General features: G+C 40.7%; 1 long non-coding RNA gene across 1 annotated transcript in view; it reads right to left on the minus strand.

Moving 5' to 3' along the window:
* Nucleotides 1-9,519: 9,519 nt before the first annotated feature.
* Nucleotides 9,520-19,400, minus strand: part of LOC117971379 (uncharacterized) — a 50,360-nt gene continuing 40,479 nt past the window's right edge. Inside the window, exons 6-8 of the long non-coding RNA XR_009308022.1 lie at nucleotides 16,936-17,048; nucleotides 11,658-11,821; nucleotides 9,520-10,298 (exon numbers count right to left, since the gene is read on the minus strand). This is a non-coding gene — a long non-coding RNA (uncharacterized LOC117971379). The remainder of the gene's footprint in view (nucleotides 10,299-11,657; nucleotides 11,822-16,935; nucleotides 17,049-19,400) is intronic.

Here is a 19,400-nt window from a genome sequence, read left to right on the forward strand (position 1 = left end):
GGAGATACTCCTGACTCTCACACTGTTGCATGGAGATACTCCTGACTCTCACACTGTTGCATCGAGATACTCCTGACTCTCACACTGTTGCATCGAGATACTCCTGACTCTCACACTGTTGCATGGAGATACTCCTGACTCTCACACTGTTGCATGGAGATACTCCTGACTCTCACACTGTTGCATGGAGATACTCCTGACTCTCACACTGTTGCATGGAGATACTCCTGACTCTCACACTGTTGCATGGAGATACTCCTGACTCTCACACTGTTGCATGGAGATACTCCTGACTCTCACACTGTTGCATGGAGATACTCCTGACTCTCACACTGTTGCATGGAGATACTCCTGACTCTCACACTGTTGCATGGAGATACTCCTGACTCTCATCTATCCAGTAAATGGAGAGGCTGCTGCAATCTATTCATAGACATCAATGCGTCATTAGAAAAACAGGAGAAAAAAAAACTACTGGTATCCATAGCACTGGCCTTTCATTGAGAAACCCTGCTGCAGCTTTGAAACTCTTAACAAAAATGAATGAGAGCATCTGGTATCTTTTCAAACATGTTCCAATAACCGGCCTGGTCTGTTCTGCTCAGAACAAGTAGTGTGTTTCAGCTCCTAGACCTCAGGCTCTATTTAAAGTCCTGTGAAATGATAAAGTCAGTTCATTGTTGTCCACTCTGAAATGAATGTGTTGAAGTTTCTAGTAGGGAGTCGGTATTTGTTTTTTCTTTGCTAGTCAGCAGCTCACCAGCAGAAGCAGAGACATTCTGGAGGGGAGAGCTTAAACAAAATCGCTTCTCATACTAAACAGAAACTATTCATTTACATATCTGATTGTGTATTCAATGTAATCTGACCATGTTAACAGAAAGTTTAATTAGACACCCAGCCCTATTAAATAAGTGCTTAGAGATCAATTGCTGTACTGTAATTAACAGCATGCTGGGACTCTCCTTTGAGTTCAATTGCTGTACTGTAATTAACAACATGCTGGGACTCTCCTTAGAGTTCAATTGCTGTACTGTAATTAACAGCATGCTGGGACTCTCGTTTGAGTTCATTTATTTGCTAAAGTTACTGTACATGTCGAATGTTCTTTGTAGTAAACACTTCCCTCATTTCTATAAAATATGTTTATTTATATTATTTTTGTGTTTATATGTGGTGATAAACAATCTATTAAATGTTAGTGTTGATCGATTAAAAATTGTTAATGAAATCTGGCTGAATTTCTCAATGAAATATAGATTCCTAAATACACAAAGCAGCCCGTACTCCTCACACAGGTTCAGATTGCTGAGAGCCTGGGTCCTGGTATTCTGTACTGAATGCTTGGGGTAGATTAATACAATCTCCTATCAAGGGGCCTTTACGATATCTAATCATTTCATTACTAATTGTTCACATTCTCTGGATAATCAATGTCAAACAAACAAACAAAACAAATACAATGTCAAACTCAATATGAATAAGGTACATCTTTGGTTAAATGTTGTGGGTTAAAACAGTTCAGATTTTCATTCAATTTACTGTTTAAAAGTCTTAATCATGTATTCTGGATTAGTCAATGGATTAGTGTGATAGAGTCCTGGTATACTTGCCTCAGGCGGCCGAGGAGAACACAGAAGAGACTGAGGTAGAGATTGACGTGGAATACGCCGACACAGGCGCACGGGGTTTAATCAATAAACATAAACAAAAAGTAAACAATAATGTCATGTGACGCTACCAGCGATGGTAGCGCACAGAGGACGATACATGACTGTACAAACACTCAAAATAAAACACAATACAACAAACTATAAATCAAAGGTGCCATGAAAACGGCAGGCCTTGCAGCAGCCCCGATCACAGCGATCGCTATGTTTTTATACTGACGCTCTGCTGAGACACGCCCACCTGCCTGCTGGAACAGCTCATTGCTTTCAGCTGCTGCTCCACACAGACAGGTAATCGTCCACGGCGGAGCGCAACATCAGTTAAACAGTTAATTAAATCGATTTACAACAAATAATGCAAAAATATACAATAAAACTACATATTTCCCCATGTGTAGGGCTTCCGCCCTGCCACAATTGTAATAAAATATTGCTTTGAAAACATACCGATACTAACCATAAATCTGTACAGCAAATTGTTCATTTGAGGCTATATATTTTAGAGACCTGTGGTTGTTATATAGTTTATTGATCTGTCTGCTAGTCCACCCACTGTATGAGCACCTGTCAGCCATGTACAGTATTACACTAAAGTGACAGACAAAGAATGGAAGCCCTATGTAACGAGCAGCATACTACCAATGTTAATTTCACTGCTGTCTCCCTAAAAACCTGTATACAAATTCACTCAAAACATAAACAAATCCAATATAGTAATATGTTGTACATCTATTTAGCTTCAGTATAAGACACTAAACCTATTTAATTAGTAACCCTAGGGTAGACTTTCTGTAAATGTCCTTAATACTGAAAGAGTTAAAACTATGATTTCTTCTCATTAAAGTCTACACCTCAGACTTGGTCATATGTACTGTAAAGGAGATTGAGATGCACTCAACAGTTTGTACTAAAGAATGTCTTGAGCAAGTTTCTTCACAATTGGACAAGCAGTTCTTTAGATATATGCAAAACTGTCCAATGCCATACAGAAGGACAGACAGACATTCCATGACTTGTGCTTCAGAAGGTTCTGAGCACGTTTCCTCAGAATAGGAGGAGTGGCTCTCTGATATCTGCACAACCTCAGAGTGTGACATACGTGTGTACATCCCTCTGCACTACAGCCTCTGGAGGGGGTAACAAGACTCCTAATGAAAGCCTCTGTAGATTTAGTGGTGCCTGTTGCTTCAGATAATCAACGATTTAGCTGTCAGTGTATGGCTAATTCAATACTTATATTAAATACTTTCAATGACGTGACTGTCAATGCCTATTTCTTTTTCCACATTTGTCCAAAAAAAAAGTTTTGACCATTCATTGATCTTTATTAAAGACTATGAGTACGACTATGAGCTGCTAGATGAACCCAACACGAATCCATCCTGAACATAAACTAAGAAAACCAGCACCAACAAAATAAATGATTATCAAGGAAGGAAATGGAACTAAATACTCCAAACTTGTATAAAGAAAGGAGTACAGAAAGCGAAGAGCTGCTCTCCCTGCCTACCTTCCAGGTGTTTGTTGAGCAGCACCAGAATCAGCAGCCAGGTGAAGAGAAGCACGATGATGCCCTCAATCATGCCCTTGCAGCAGAAGATAAACACAGACTGGCAGAGGCTCTGCCCAGGGTACTCCGTGTCCCAGTACGGCATCCTGCAGACAAGACACACTCCTACCTTCTGCTCTTTACTATCTCACCACATCTCCCCTTTCTTTGGCTGTCTCCTCTATCACTAACTCACTGGGTCTGACTCCTCTCACTCTGTGATTTGGTTTTTCTCTCCTCCCTCAGTATTTTTTCAATCCCCTTGTCTGCCTTCCCCCCTCCTTTTTCTGTGTCCCTCTTTCTTTATTTCCCTCCCTCGGTGGGACACCTTAAGAAGCTTTCCTCGTCAGCTTCATCCCGCCATGTCTGTTGTTTTAAACCAGATGTGGCGACAGCTTATAGTCACAACAAGCAGCGGTTGTCTTGCTCCCTGTCTGTGACTAAAGCTGACCGCTACTGGCAGCACATGTTGAGCTCAGCTTGAACCCTGCAGTTCTGTTCCGTCTACTCTCCCAGTCTCACGCCCACTAGATCCAGTATCATTAGCCAGTTAAAGTTCCAGGGACAAAAGCTAGACTCGACCTGGAGGCTTGTCCAGCCTTCAGAAATTCTTTTTAGTTTTGTTCCTGGTCCTGAAATGCACTCTAATCTGCTGTCTACAAGCAAAAAACAAATAGGATCGATGCCCCTGCTAGCCTGGTTCTGGAGGCAGGACAGCCCCTCCTTCCCTGGCAGTCTGAGCATGCTGGTGAGACAGAAAGCTCTGCAGGGTTTCCCCCCTTTGCTACGCAGTTTCCTGCAGTTGCAATGATGCATTCACATCAGCCTGTCCTGTCTGTATCTGTGATCAGCAGTGCATTTCCCTCTCCCTGCAGCCCTCCTTCTCACTGGAGCAGCTGTCATTTTGGTTGCAGGTTCCTGATCCGTCAAACATGTCCAGCCAAGGCTTTTCACAACCCAGCCAAAAGAATCCCCTGAACCCCTAATCCCACAATGAGGCCTTAGTAGCAGAGTGCTGCTGACCGGGATGCTCTGCTGCTGCTGCTGCTGCTGCTGCTGTAAGCAATGCCTGCAAAGTGACATTACGTGATGCCAGTAGAAGTCATTTAACAGCTCTTAACAGACACCGTTTTAGATTTGGCTGCTTGCTATTAAATGAACACACAGCGAACATCATGTTTCTTAATCATTTGATAAGGGCAGCAGTGTGGAGTAGTGGTTAGGGCTCTGGACTCTTGACCGGAGGGTCATGGGTTCAATCCCAGGTGGGGGGCACTGCTGCTGTACCCTTGAGCAAGGTACTTTACCTAGATTGCTCCAGTAAAAACCCAACTGTATAAATGGGTAACTGTATGTAAAAATAATGTGATATCTTGTAACAATTGTAAGTCTCCCTGGATAAGGGCGTCTGCTAAGAAATAAATAATAATAATAATAATAATAATAATAATAATAATAAGTGATTATTCAGATATATGTAATAATGTAGGTCTTACATACACATGGACGGACGGATGCACAGACGGACAGACATTTCCCTATACCCCCACAATCTGATAGCATCAATCACTGATGCTAAACAATCTGAATGCCGTTTCCTGACATTGGGATAAGCATTTTCCAGGACCATAACATTTGTCATTTGAGAGTCATCTAAAGTATTTGTTTTTGAACTGGAGAATCCCACCTGCCGGGTACCATGCTTCTAGCATTGGGTAGAAAATATATAAACATCAAGCCAGTGGAATAATAACATGAGTGTGTAGTTCAGAAACTAGTATGGTGACCACTTTGCTCATGGGACTGTAAATAGACATTCATGTATAAATGAGTCTCGTCTGGGATTTTCAATGTCTTGCGAATGTTTTAAAGGTGGTGAAATCAGACGTGACTCACGTCAAGAAGTCTGACTCTGACTTAACCATATTTAAAAAAAAATAAACTAATGTTTAAAGCTAAAATTACAAACAACTAACCAATATTTTCTAACTATTAAAATCATCAATAATTTTTAATAGCTAGAAAAAAAAAGGAATTTCTTCTGCCTGGGTGTTATTAGCTACTTGCCTTACAGACATCAAGCATTGTCACAGAATTTTCTAATGTTGAATTCAGATAAAATCGAGGTTATGCTAGTGGGATCACAGAACCAGCTAAAAGGAAATGTGGGATTACATGAGATCGACCCTTGCAGTTTCATTGAAACTTAAACTAGAAATTAAGAGTTTGGGGGTCATCTTTGATCCTGATCTCTCATTTGAGACTCATAGTAGGGAAGTTAGTAGAGTATCTTTTTACCATTTGAGAAATACAGCCAAACTTAGACCAGTTATGTCTGTATCTGATGCCGGGAGACTAATGCACGCCTTTGTTTCATCTAGAATTGATTATTGTAATGCACTTTTTTTCTGGTGTCCAAAACGTGTGGTATCCCACTTGCAGTTTGTTCAGAATACCACTGCTAGAATTCTGACACTGAGATCACAGGATGCGGGGCTGCTAGTTATTCCTAGGGTCATTAAAAGCAACACGGGAGGAGGCAGGGCTTTTTCTTGTAGAGCTCCTAAATTATGGAATGCTCTGCCTTCATTGTCAGGGAAGCTGGGACCGTTACAGTTTTCAAGCCAAGACTAAAAACACACTTTTATAAAATGGCTTTCTTATCTTAGTGGGTTTTAATGTAACTTTAAAATTGCTGCTTTTGTATTATGTGTATTCTGTTATTTAAATGGTCTAACTGTGGCAGTTTTATATGTGACATGCTATACAAATGTATTTTGGTTTGTTCTTTTCTTCTGCCATGTACTGTACAGTGCTTCGATGAATCAAACACAAGTGTGATTCAAGTGCTCAACACAGCCAGGTGGCGCCACCTTGTGGCTTACCCAAAATAAGAACAGTCAAGCCTAGTGCAGTGAAACCTCACTTTTAATCCATCAATCAAATGAAGCTTATTAAGCCATGATAACCGGATAATTGTGAATGGAAAGCGCAGTACCTTATCGCTAACAAGGTAATTACTTGTCCAGTGATCATCAGGAGGATTCAGATCTTACTTGATCCATTACCTCCCTGCCCATGGCTTTCCTGCAATCAGCCTCTCCACTTATCAGGGGATGAATTTATGGGCAGGTGTCCCCTGAGGCGATCCCAAAGATGCATTATATGTTAAATGTGTTATCTTGTCTAATCTGTAATACATATTTTATCTATCGCATGAGTTCCCCGACTGAACTAGATGCCCCAGTTTCAACTTAAATGGGTTTAAATATGGTCATGTACAACAACAATAAAACCCAATGTTTGTGAGTCAGATTGCATTATGGGTGAAATGGGAGCCACAACCTTACATATAAGCGATTCCGCACTATAACGGGTCACGTTACAATGGGGTAGCAGTGTTTATAAGAATGCAGTGTGCTCAGTCTGTGCTTCATTAATGATGCATCGTTGCATGATAAAGAGCCAGTAGCTTCAAGTGGCATTTTGGGCACAGTCATGAAATCCACTAACTGGAAAGAGAAATGAGAAATTCTGGCAACTTGATACATTTAAAAACAGTTCAATGCCCTGACTCCCAGGTCATAGAAAAAAAAAAGAAAAAAGAAAACGAATAAAGTTCAATATTTGAGCAAGGGTACTCAGCACTACTGCAAGGGCTGTAGGAATTGGTACAATTGTTTGTCCTTTTTAAAAGTAGTTGTATGTTAGTTATTGCACTTAAAACTTGCAACGCATTGATCCAGTGGAGGAACGAAAGTTCAGCGAGCAGGTTAAGGTTTGGATTAAGTTGATAATTGCAATACCTGCCACAAATACAGTCAGCGAACAACCTTTCAGTGCGTTGAGAACATCCACAAGACTGTGACAGTGTGGACCTAGTGGAAGTTACCAGCGAGTTTGTAAAGGCTCAGAGTACCCCCTTCGTGTCTTCCAATAAAGAACGACAGAGTGCATGCCAGGGACTGCACAAACATGGTGTTTTTTTTAACATTCATGTTGTAATATAAGTTTGTTACACAAGTTAAGGCTACTACCCACCAGAATGGGACAAGCGAAACTGTGCAGCAATGCAACAAAATGAATAGAACTTTTCATAAGTATCTTTCAAACCACAGGAGACACCACATGCGAAACAACAGGTGACACCGGACCGACGTGAAATAAATAGGATTGAATCCTATTTTTTGCAAATGCGACAACTAGGGAATTAACCAATCAGAGAACAGTTTCAATGCACGTGGAGGCTATGTGGTGCAGTGGTTTTAAGAAAAGGGCTTGTAACCAGGAGGTCCCCTGTTCAAATCCCACCTCAGCCACTGACTCATTGTGTAACTCTCAGCAATTCACTTAACCTCCTTGTGCTCTTCTTGTCTTTCGGGTGAGAGGTAGTTGTAAGTGACTCTGCAGCTGATGCATAGTTCACACACCCTAGTCTCTGTAAGTCACCTTGGATAAAGGCGTCTGCTAAATAAACAAATAATAATAATAATAACGTGGTCCAACAGGGTGAAGCCGTATGCAGAATGATAGAGGAAACAATAATATTTACTGTTGAAAAAATATCCAGAGCTTTATGACAAAGGTCATCGCAATTATAAATACATGGATTTGAAAGACAATATATGGGATGGATAAGCCTGGTATGTATGATTTATTTCCATATGTGTTGAATGCCGTCAGAGAAGACACTCATAATTTCAATTATTTGAATTTCTGTTACTTTCAAACAACAGTAATGTAAAATGTATTATTACATGCTGTGTATAACTTTCTGTGACTAATCATTTGAGTGTGATACACACACTATGGGGTAGTGTACTAAAGTGTTGTGCCTGTCGCAATAGTCATAATCCAGTTGCAAACGAGTTGGAAGTCTAGGGTGAAATGTACTAAACAAGCGCAATGCTATTTGTGACTTTTTAGGGAATGCTTTGCGGCAGCAGCTTTTCTTTGCGGTTCAAGCGTAGATGAATATGTAATTATGGGTGTTCCTGCATAACTTCGCAAAAAGGAAGGGAGATAGTGCAAATGAGGGTTCTAAGATATTATAATGAGATGTACAAAAGCTGCCAGCTGCAACACTTAGAATTGCATCAATTTAAGAACTTTTGAAAGCATGTTTCAATCTAGGGTCTTCGATCCTGGTCATGGAGGGCCGGTGTCCCTCCTGACTTTTGTTCTAACTATACCCTAAACTACTTAATTGGACCAATTAAGTAATTTAGTGTACAGTTTGAACAAAATCCAGGATTGGAGACCCCTGGTTTAAACAGTCGCAATTGATGCTGGCCTTTCCCAGTCCGCTTTTTCTTGTGTGCTGCCAGTTGTGCTCAATACATTTGAAAACAAATTTCTCTGACATTTCTGGTGCCACTAACCCCTCCAGCTCATTCTGAGCATCTGTATAAGACCATGATCTATTGTGTGTTAATTGTCTAGGCTATTAAGTAGTGCCAGTTACAAATAATAATAATAATAATAATAATAATAATAATAATAATAATAATAATAGCTAAAATCATTTAGTTTCAATTTAAAATAATCTTTCATTCGCATTGTATACCAATGTGTAGGATACAGCAGCATGGTTTATTTTGTGTTACCGGTAAGCCAAAGTGAAAAGTGCATTAGGTATTCATTTGATTTTACTACTGTACTGTATAGGCCTGCTGTACAGCTTTAGATTTTCACATAATGTAATGTGTAGCCTACCAAAACACATTTGTGTTATTTCAGCGCAATGATTTATATTTAAAATGCATTATTAAAATAGGTAAAATGAAGACAGAACAGATGACATTTACATTTAACAAAAACAATGTTATTTTGATTCTTTCACCCTTGCATGTATAGACGTTCTCCTTCAGGTACCCTCTGCTGCAGCAAACCACAACTCAACTCCTGCTATTTATCTGCATATCCGATTTCCCTCCTTAATACAGATCTCAAGATACTAACCACTATTTTAGCTAGTAGAGTGGAGGAGGTTATCAGGGAGATTATACACCCAGACCAGGCAGTAATTATTATTGGATTTAATTCTGTAGACTCCTTAATATTATGTCACATGCGCAGGGCCTGAGGACGGGAACTATGGCATTAGCATTAGATGCTGAAAAACTGTTTGATAGTTTGATAGGGTGTTGTGGCCATATCTATTTCAGGTCCTAGGCAGATTTAGATTTGGCCAGTGGATGGATACATTAATTTCAAGCCCTGCAAGTCATATTCAATGAACACCAAAACAAAGGACTTCACGATCAAAGACTTTTTATTACTGATTGGGGTAGTGAAGCATCACAATTACAGTGAAGAAAGTACAAGTGGAAAATGACAAAATAAAGCTTAGAGGCCCTTGAGTTATTACAAACAGGACTGTTTTCTAGAAAGGTATTGCATGCTATTATAGAATAAAGACTGGTAATGATGTAAGGAATCATTATTACTTGTTTGGTAAATTGCAATTTGAAGCATTGGCTTAAACTTACAAGCAGAAATTATTATTGGCATCACAAGGAATGCAATTTACACTATTGCTGTTATCAAGCCTTGTGAAGCCCTCTTTAATACTAACAAGATTCATACTATCTCTTCCAAACACCTTGGTGTAAATGAAATACTTGTGAATGGGCCTATTGATATTGGAATTGCCCCAGTTAGAGAATGGCTGTGCGAGTAATGGGCTGACAATGTCACAGTCCTGCTTGCCACTGAAACACTTCTCCAGGCAGGGGGTGTTTGTGGTGAAAAACAACACGCACCCACCAGCCCTCAGGATTTTGTCTGCGTTATTTGCAAAATTTTGAGCAGGGCTAGGCTAGTTTTGATCCCGTGAGAAAAAAATCTTCTTCTCGGAGCACACGTTTCCTATGTAAGGATAGACAGCCATATAGTTTAAATCTGGAACATTTGTAAAAAAGTTAGGGCTTCCTGTTACACGAACACCAGTGTTCTGATTGAAAGGCCTGTACCGCACTCTACTGTCACCGGTACACTGCTGTGGCGTTAAAGCCATCAGGAATCCAAACTGCTTCAACTCAAGATCACTAGGTCTTAGTCCTGCTGCAGTGGCAAACCTAGTAAAAAAAAAGAAATCCATGTTTCATTATTGAATATTTTGATAGTATAATAAATGCGATCACTGGCTCTGCAGTTTCTTAACAGAACGGAATGTTGGCTTGTGACAGGAGCAGAGGGGCTGGACAGCATGAAGACACTGAATACCAAAGGTTTGGGGCTGAAACGCCGGTTTGGCACAGTTCTATTGATTACAGACTGAACACGATTAAAAATGTCGTACTAGCGGCACAAAACAATTACATCCCAAAAGTAGACAAATCTAAATCTAAAACAAAATGGCCAAAATGGTTTAATAGATCAATCAAAAAAAATATTCAGCAAAAAAAGGCACTTTACAGAGCGTTTAAAAGGGACCAAAAACAAAGTACACAGAAAGAGTACTTGGAACTGCAAACACAAGTCAAAAAGGAAGTTAGAAAGGCCAAGAGAGAGATAGAAATCAATATTGCTAAGGGAGCTAAAACCAATTCCAAAATATTTTTCCAATATTATAACAGCAAGAGAACATTCAAAGAGGAGGTTAAATGTCTAAGAGACACAAATGGCAAAATCATAGATGAAGAAAAAAAAATAGCAAATATATTAAATGATTACTTTTCACAGGTTTTTACAAAGGAGGTCACGGACAACATGCCCGACATGTCGACCTGTTCCTATCCAATTTTAAATAAGTGTTAAAGGGACTAGGAGCTCTTAAAATAAACAAATCACCTGGGCCAGATGAGATCCTCCCAATAGTACTCAAAGAAATGAAAGAAGTTATTTACAAACCGCTAACCAAGATCATGCAACAGTCTCTTGACACAGGGGTTGTACCGACAGACTGGAAAATAGCAAACGTAATACCAATCCACAAAAAGGGAAACAAAACCGAACCAGGTAACTACAGACCAATAAGCCTGACTTCTATTATATGTAAACTTATCTAAACTAAAATAAGATCCAAAATGGAAAATTACCTATATGGTAACAATATCCTGGGAGACAGCCAGCATGGTTTTAGGAAAGGGAGATCGTGTCTGACTAACCTACTTGACTTTTTTGAGGATGCAACATTGAAAATGGATAACTGCAAAGCATACGACATGGTCTATTTAGATTTCCAGAAAGCTTTTGACAAAGTCCCGCATAAAAGATTAATTCTCAAACTGAACGCAGTAGGGATTCAAGAAAATGCATGTATATGGATTAGGGAGTGGTTAACAGGTAGAAAACAGAAAGTACTGATTATTATTATTATTTATTTATGAGCAGATGCCCTTATCCAGGGCAACTTACAAGATATCACAATATTTTTACATATGATTACCAATTTATACATTTGGGTTTTTACTGGAGCAATCTAAGTAAAGTACCTTGCTCAAGGGTACAGCAGCAGTGTCCCCCACCTGGGATTGAACCCACGACCCTCCGGTCCAGAGTCCAGAGTCCAGAGCTCTGACCACTACTCCACCCTGCTGCCACACTGATTAGAGGAGTGTGTCAAAGTGGTTAAGTGGGTACAGATGCAGGAGTGATGCTGTGTGTGATAAAACAGACAGAGTTATAATCCAGGTCTGGTGACCAAATAATAAGACCCCTGCAATACACAACAATGTGTGCTGCGTGGCGTAAATAACAACGGGTTGCAATCCCAAATAATAAAAACTGAAATATATCTGCCCCACAATAATACTAACATGGTCACCAGTCCTGGGTGCATGCAGTAATGCTCGTGGTGGGTGAACCAAACGAGCAAGATGGGCCGAATGGCTTCCGCTCGTTTGTAAACTTTCTTATGTTCTTTCTCATGTTCTTATGTTCATGGTCCGCTTTGTTTACCCTGCAATAACCACTGCCTGCCCTACTGTTACACAGTCCCAGAAGGCATTCTTCTACTTTTTTGGGGGGGTTTATTTTGGAGGGGGTGGGGGTGCAAAAAGGTACTTTATTAGAGATTGTGATAGGGAGCATGATAGGGAGTGTGATAGGTACAGTAATAGGGAGTGAGAGAGGTACTGTAATCGAGAGTGTGACAGGGAGTGTGATAGGTACAGTAATAGGGAGTGTGACAGGGAGTGAGATAGGTACTGTAATAGGGAGTGTGACAGGGAGTGAGATAGGTACTGTAATCGAGAGTGTGACAGGGAGTGTGATAGGTACTGTAATAGGGAGTGTGACAGGGAGTGTGATAGGTACTGTAATATAGAGTGTGACAGGGAGTGTGATAGGTACTGTAATATAGAGTGTGACAGGGAGTGTGATAGGTACTGTAATATAGAGTGTGACAGGGAGTGTGATAGGTACTGTAATATAGAGTGTGGCAGGGAGTGTGATAGGTACATGTGACAAAGAGCGAATGAATCTGAATCAACAATCTCCCTCTCGACCTTTGAGAGCACTGTACAGCAGGAATTGTGTGCCCCGTACTGAATGTTTCGGCAGTTCATTCCGGGGACAGTTGGAAGCCGGCCATTCAGGAAAGGGATGGCGTCACGGTACCAGGAGTCCCCGCCCTAGTACGGTAAACAAAGTTTCATTCATGAATTGGAGGAGACGTGATTGAACTAGCTATCGGAGGGGGCGGGGCTGAGGGTACTTTAGGGGGACGTGACGCCATAATCAGTTCCTTTGTTGTGGTTGATGGGAGGAAACGAGGACTGTTTTGAAGGAGAGTTAAGTGTTTTGTTTGTTTTGCAACCGTGTGTGTTTTGTCTTTGTCAGACTGATTAGACGGATCTGGGAGCTGCAGCCTGGAGGCCAGCGATTCACCCGGACTTCACCGCACCTGCACTTAACCGGCATCACTGTATCCAGCACCGCACCTGCACCCGAGCACGCACTGTCCGGAGACGTGTCTGTGTTTGTGTTGTGTTTGTGTTTTTGGAATTATTATTTCGGGACTGCAACCCCTTGTTTTGGCGCTGGCAATACCCATTGCTGGGTAGAGCCAGTTTTATCATTTAAATACTAGTCAAGGAGAATAAAATAACTTGTACCGTGAACTTTGTGTTTGTCTGGAGCACCTACATCACCCTTTCACTACGCACTGCAACCCACACGTTCACAGTACAGTAATAGGGAGTGTGACAGGGAGTGAGATAGGTACTGTAATAGGGAGTCTGACAGGGAGTGTGATAGAGTGTGTGACAGGAAGTGACAAGGAGTGAAATAGGGAGTGTGACAGGGAGTGAGATAGGTACAGTAATACGGAGTGTGATGGGGCATGTGACAGGGAATGTGATAAGGAATGTGACAGAGAGTGTAATAGGCAGTGAGATAGAGAGTGAGATAGGTACTGTAATAGGGAGTGTGACAGGGAGTGTAATAGGGAGTGAGACAGGGAGTGAGATAGGTACAGTAATACGGAGTGTGACGGGGCATGTGACAGGGAATGTGATAAGGAATGTGACAGAATGTGTAAAAGGGAGTGAGATAGAGAGTGAGATAGGTACTGTAATAGGGAGTGTGACAGGGAGTGTAATAAGGAGTGAGACAGGGAGTGAGATAGGTACTGTAATAAGGAGTGTGACAGGGAGTGTGATAGTGTGACAGGAAGTGTGACAGGGAGTGAGATAGTGTGACAGGGAGTGTGATAGGTGCTGTAATAGGGAGTATGAAAGGGAATGTGATTTTGTCATTGGACAACTATAAAATCTAAATACATGTTTATATGAAGTAACCTATCATATTAAATCTGGTACATACCTCCCGGTCCTGGTACATGAAGTCTTATAAATAATGTAGTACAGAGTAGATGTTAAATCATTGAATGCCATTAACTAAAACTTAAACTTTTTTTATTATTTTTAAATTGCAAGCTGTACTGGTTCGTTGTGATTTGCCGGGACTTCTACTGCTCGTGCAAGGCATACCCTCAGCAGACCTGCCAACCTTGACATTGTTTTTTTGAGTAGCACTCTGTCCGGGGGGCTTCCCCCTAGATTGTTTTAGGGTATAAAACAGCTAAATGCTACACTCTGGTGAGTTTTGAGTATGAATTTTTCAGTAAAAAAAATAATTAGATTAGCTATGATTGTTTCAGTTTAAATTTAATTTTGTTTACCTTAGTATACATGAAACCTTTTTAATGTACACCAACTTAAAATTATTTCAAGTACAGAAAATAGCCATTTTTGTAGTATGTTTGTATTTTATTTACTGTCAAAACATAACACATTGAAATGTATAAGCTTCTGAAACAGAGAAACAAAGCACTTTCAAAAAAGGAAAAAAAAACTTGTAAATAGTCAATGAGTCAGCAACAAAAGTAATAGCTATCCACAAAGTGAGTTGTTTGGAACAGAAAGGAATCCAGCAGGTCAAACTGCACTTTCAGATCTTGAATGTTTAGCTTAGGTGGCTGACTTGGCTTTCCTGAGCAAGGTGTCACTAAAAGTTTGTGTGTGACACACTTGCTGCTTCGCTGACATCATGACTTTGGGCATTATCAGTGAACTTAGCATGTGTGTGCTCAGGCTGGCTCTGTTTTGGATTTTGTTTTTGGTCACCAAGCTGAACACTATAAATAATTTCCTCACAAGTCACAGTACTTCACACTCCCTCTAGTGTGTCCGAAACTGGCAGTTGAAACACAAGCGAGTCAGCTCAACAAAGCCTGATAGGCTACAGTAGAATGGCAGTGATATACAAAGAATCACTTTTGTTTTTTTTTAAACTGAGGTTGGATAGTCAACTAAACTCAAAAGCTGATTGGTTATTCTATCACGTAACTAAACTCAAAACCTGCTTTGTTAATCTATCTTGCTTGCCTTGCCCTAAGGCCGGCCCTGACTTTAGATGCAACACTTTCTCTAACTACAGGCAACATCATAGACGATGTTCGAAATATGGATTACGTATTATTGCGTATCATCTCTGATAAAAGCGTACCTGCGTATTACCAACTCAAAATGCGTAGCGGATACGCAAAGTGCAAAGTTAGCAGGTCTGTCTCAGTCTCGCAGTCAGCAGAGCCTGAGGTTTGTGGCTGGGCCTCTCTCTGCAGGTAGATGGATACATGCTTGTATCGTAGGTGGTTTAACACTGTCCCTATGCTGTTCATGTAGCTCAGTCTTTCATTGCAAAGTGTGAATTTTACTGTTTTACTTTGGTAAAATGCCCCAAAAAAACTTTTTGGAATCTTTCAAAAGTTGGCTGCAATTTCACTCATGTCCTGTTTGATATTTATTATTATTATTATTATTATTATTTATTTCTTAGCAGACGCCCTTATCCAGGGCGATTTACAATCGTAAGCAAAAACATTTCAAGCGTTACAATACAAGTAATACAATAAGAGCAAGAAATACAATAACTTTTGTTCAAGTAAAGTACAAGTTTGACAAACCACAATTCAATAATACAGCAGGTAATAGTGATAGTTACATCAGGATATGATTAAATAGTGATAGTTACATCAGGATGTGATTAAATACAAAGTACTACAGGTTAAACACTTGGCAGATTACAGTATTCTGAAGTACAGGATTAAATGCAGTAAAATAGGGGCTGATAAGAGCAAAATAAAGCACATTTACATGAAGGGTGATAGTGTCCCAGGATACAAACAGAGGAGTTCTACAGGTGCTCTTTGAAGAGGTGAGTCTTAAGGAGGCGCCGGAATGTGGTCAGGGACTGGGCAGTCCTGACATCTGTAGGAAGGTCATTCCACCACTGCGGAGCAAGGGTGGAGAAGGAGCGGGCTCTGGAGGCAGGGGAGCGTAGCGGTGGTAGAGCTAGTATCGATTTGCTTATTTATATTAACTACAGTGGTTTAAGTATAAATAATTATACCATGACCACCAACAATACCGCATTGTATGATATCTCGTTTTTTTGTAAAATGCCTCTATTTTGTAGTCTCTTGTATTAATTAGATTAATAACTGAATATGTCCCAGACAGAGCATCCCAGACGTTGTAACAATAAGAACATAAGAACATAAGAAAGTTTACAAATGAGAGGAGGCCATTCAGCCCGTCTTGCTCGTTTGGTTGTTAGTAGCTTATTGATCCCAGAATCTCATCAAGCAGCGTCTTGAAGGATCCCAGGGTGTCAGCTTCAACAACATTACTGGGGAGCTGGTTCCAGACCCTCACAATTCTCTGTGTAAAAAAGTGCCTCCTATTTTCTGTTCTGAATGCCCCTTTATCTAATCTCCATTTGTGACCCCTAGTCCTTGTTTCTTTTTCAGGTCAAAGAAGTCCCCTGGGTTGACATTGTCTATACCTTTTAGGATTTTGAATGTTTGAATCAGATCGCTGCGTAGTCTTCTTTGTTCAATGAATCTTGTAACATTGTGTCAAACAACTGAATTGATGCCAAATTCTGGTACCTATTTATACAGTTCTTACACCACTCTCTGTCTCATATTTGTATCCCTTCCTCCAGCAGTAAGTAAGCTCCTTCACCTGCTGTCAAAAGAATAAATACAGTGCGCAACTTCAGAGCTGCTGCCACCCACAATCTGTATGCGAATTAGAATTTTTCTGACAGGTATTTTTACTTCTAATTAGTTAGTAAATAGGGCAGGACACTTTGGGGAATACCATGCCCAGTCATCTCAATTTTCCTCCAGCAATTCTGGCCAAATTACCGCTGCTTAGTAAATGAGGCCCAAAGACTTTTATTTCTTACTAAGTATTTACTTACGTGCCCACAATTTCTTCCAGTACATGTAGGTTTAACTCGGTGCCATCTAATGGTGCTGCACACAACAGAAGCAGGAGGAATAAACAGCAGGATCTCATGACTGAATGTTTAGCCTGAAAGAGATAACATCTTGAGTCAATCTGTAGCCTTTTTTCCATCCAAGCTTTGATCAAAAGCAAAATCGGCCAAAAAATGATAAGGAAACCCATTTTATTCAACTTGTTACTCACATGACTACCTCGCTCAGCAAAGGTTATTTTTTGTTTGCATTAACATTTTATTCTACATTCACATGGACGACTGTAGCGAGTGTATTTCTATGCCTAGCAACCATCCTTAGCCATTCATGTGATGTCAAACTGTCTAATGTGCACAGTCTGGTCCCTGAGTTTCTGAGGGTTATCTGCTGTGCCTCATCTGCTTATCTAAGTTGTCCCGGACGTAGATGAAAGGGGGGACAGTTGTAATGCTTACGTCAAATTTTGCAGCAATAACTATACTCACAACAGCTGGCGAGCTTGTACAATGCAAAGGCCTGCCTTTTCGGTGTGTCTACAGTCTCACAAAGGTAACTTGCTGGATTTGGAGCAATGCAGGGGCCAATCAATTGGCACAGCCGCTCGAATATTGGTCTTATCATGCGGAAAGTGCCGAGCCAGTGTGTGGATGTGAAGTGTTGTTGCACATCTACCTCCCACCACCATTGACAGTGCTGCCATGTGTCAGATGGGGGCCGGCAGGGTACAGCCACCACCTGTGACAGTGCTGCCATGTGTCAGGTGGGGGCCGGCACCTGTGGCAGTGCTGCCATGTGTCAGGTGGGCGCCGGCACCTGTGACAGTGCTGCCATGTGTCAGGTGGGCGCCGGCACCTGTGACAGTGCTGCCATGTGTCAGGTGGGGGCGGCAGGGTACAGCCAACACCTCTGAGCGAGTACAATTTTTTTATGTAATTTCATCTAGTGAATATATTTAATTAGAGTCAGCCAAAAACATTGCAACACATACAAATCAATGTTTCAAAGGGAAAGCCCTTTTACTCTGCAGAATACGCATTGGTTGGAAAAACACAGTGAAGAATCTTGTACTCTTTAGTTTGTGTTTGATTTCAGATTTTAGGGAATATACTGTATTGTGGCTACTACAAAGTCATATAAAAGATGGATTTCAAATGTAATTTTAGCGTAATTTAGCGTTTTGCTACTTTGCAAAATACATGATTTAAATCATGTTTAGGAAATGAAAACGCCTATTTTTATATTTATCAAGGAAACACACTATTTTCAAAGGTAGCAAAACACTGATTTTACAAAATACAGATGGACTTTTGAACATTTCTCTTCCTCCTTTCTCATTCTCAACTGAAAAAGGTATTTTATTAATTTATTATTCAAATATTGAAAAAAGTATGGGAGACTTGACCAGAAGTCCCGGTAAGCTGTAACATTCCAATAGAATGCCAATCAGAATGTGACCAGCTCATAACAGCCCATGAAGACAACTCCATGAGCTAGCTAAGCACGTACAGCTAATAAAATAACTGCAGTACCTGATATGTAAAGCCATCCTTTGTTAGATCATATGGGAAAGACACACACATTATGATAAATGGGGAGAAAAAAAAATCAGCAAAAGTGCTCCCTACCAATCATTCTTGCCCTCCATCCAGACTCGTGTAATCTGCTTCTCAGAGCGTGGTTGCTTATGGTCCTGCTTTCCTGAAGTGGAAGCTGAGCCAGATTAAATACATTAATATCAACATTTCATTCAATGTTGGGATCATAACTACTTGTATGGGTATTGTGAGAGGTGATTATGGACAATTTGGCCGCTGGTACCGCCTGTTAAAGGGAGGCGTAGAAGCCACCTCCCTCTGAAAAGAGGAACTGATCTGTCAATGCCAGGTCAGCAGGGTGGACTGTGATGAAGCCACCTCCCTCTGAAGAGAGGAACTGATCTGTCAATACCAGGTCAACAGGGTGGACCGAAATGAAGCCACCTCCCTCTGAAGAGAGGAACTGATCTGTCAATACCAGGTCAACAGGGTGGACCGTGATGAAGCCACCTCCCTCTGAAGAGAGGAACTGATCTGTCAATACCAGGTCAACAGGGTGGGCCATAATGAAGCCACGCCCTTCCCCCCGACAAGGGGACTGCCTGCATTAAGGTCCCATTGGCCCCCAAGTTGGCGGCGCCTCTGAAATGATTACCAGTCTCACAGCAAAGTGCTCAGGGTGTTCAACATTAACACACCAGAAGATCATTGACAGAATTCTTTTGAGTTTTCAGGAGCTATTATTATTAGTGATGTGCACCAATATCAATATTATCATACAAACAATATTCATAATAATTTCCATACTGTGATATTGTGGGATTTAAAAGAAGATTCTCGTACGGAAAGCTTGCAGAGGCATACTTGTTATTGCTAATACTGCTAAAATAAAGCACAGTGTAACCCAGTTT

Source organism: Acipenser ruthenus, chromosome 21, assembly GCF_902713425.1.
Source record: "Acipenser ruthenus chromosome 21, fAciRut3.2 maternal haplotype, whole genome shotgun sequence".
In the NCBI taxonomy this organism is placed as follows: Eukaryota; Metazoa; Chordata; class Actinopteri; order Acipenseriformes; family Acipenseridae; genus Acipenser; species Acipenser ruthenus.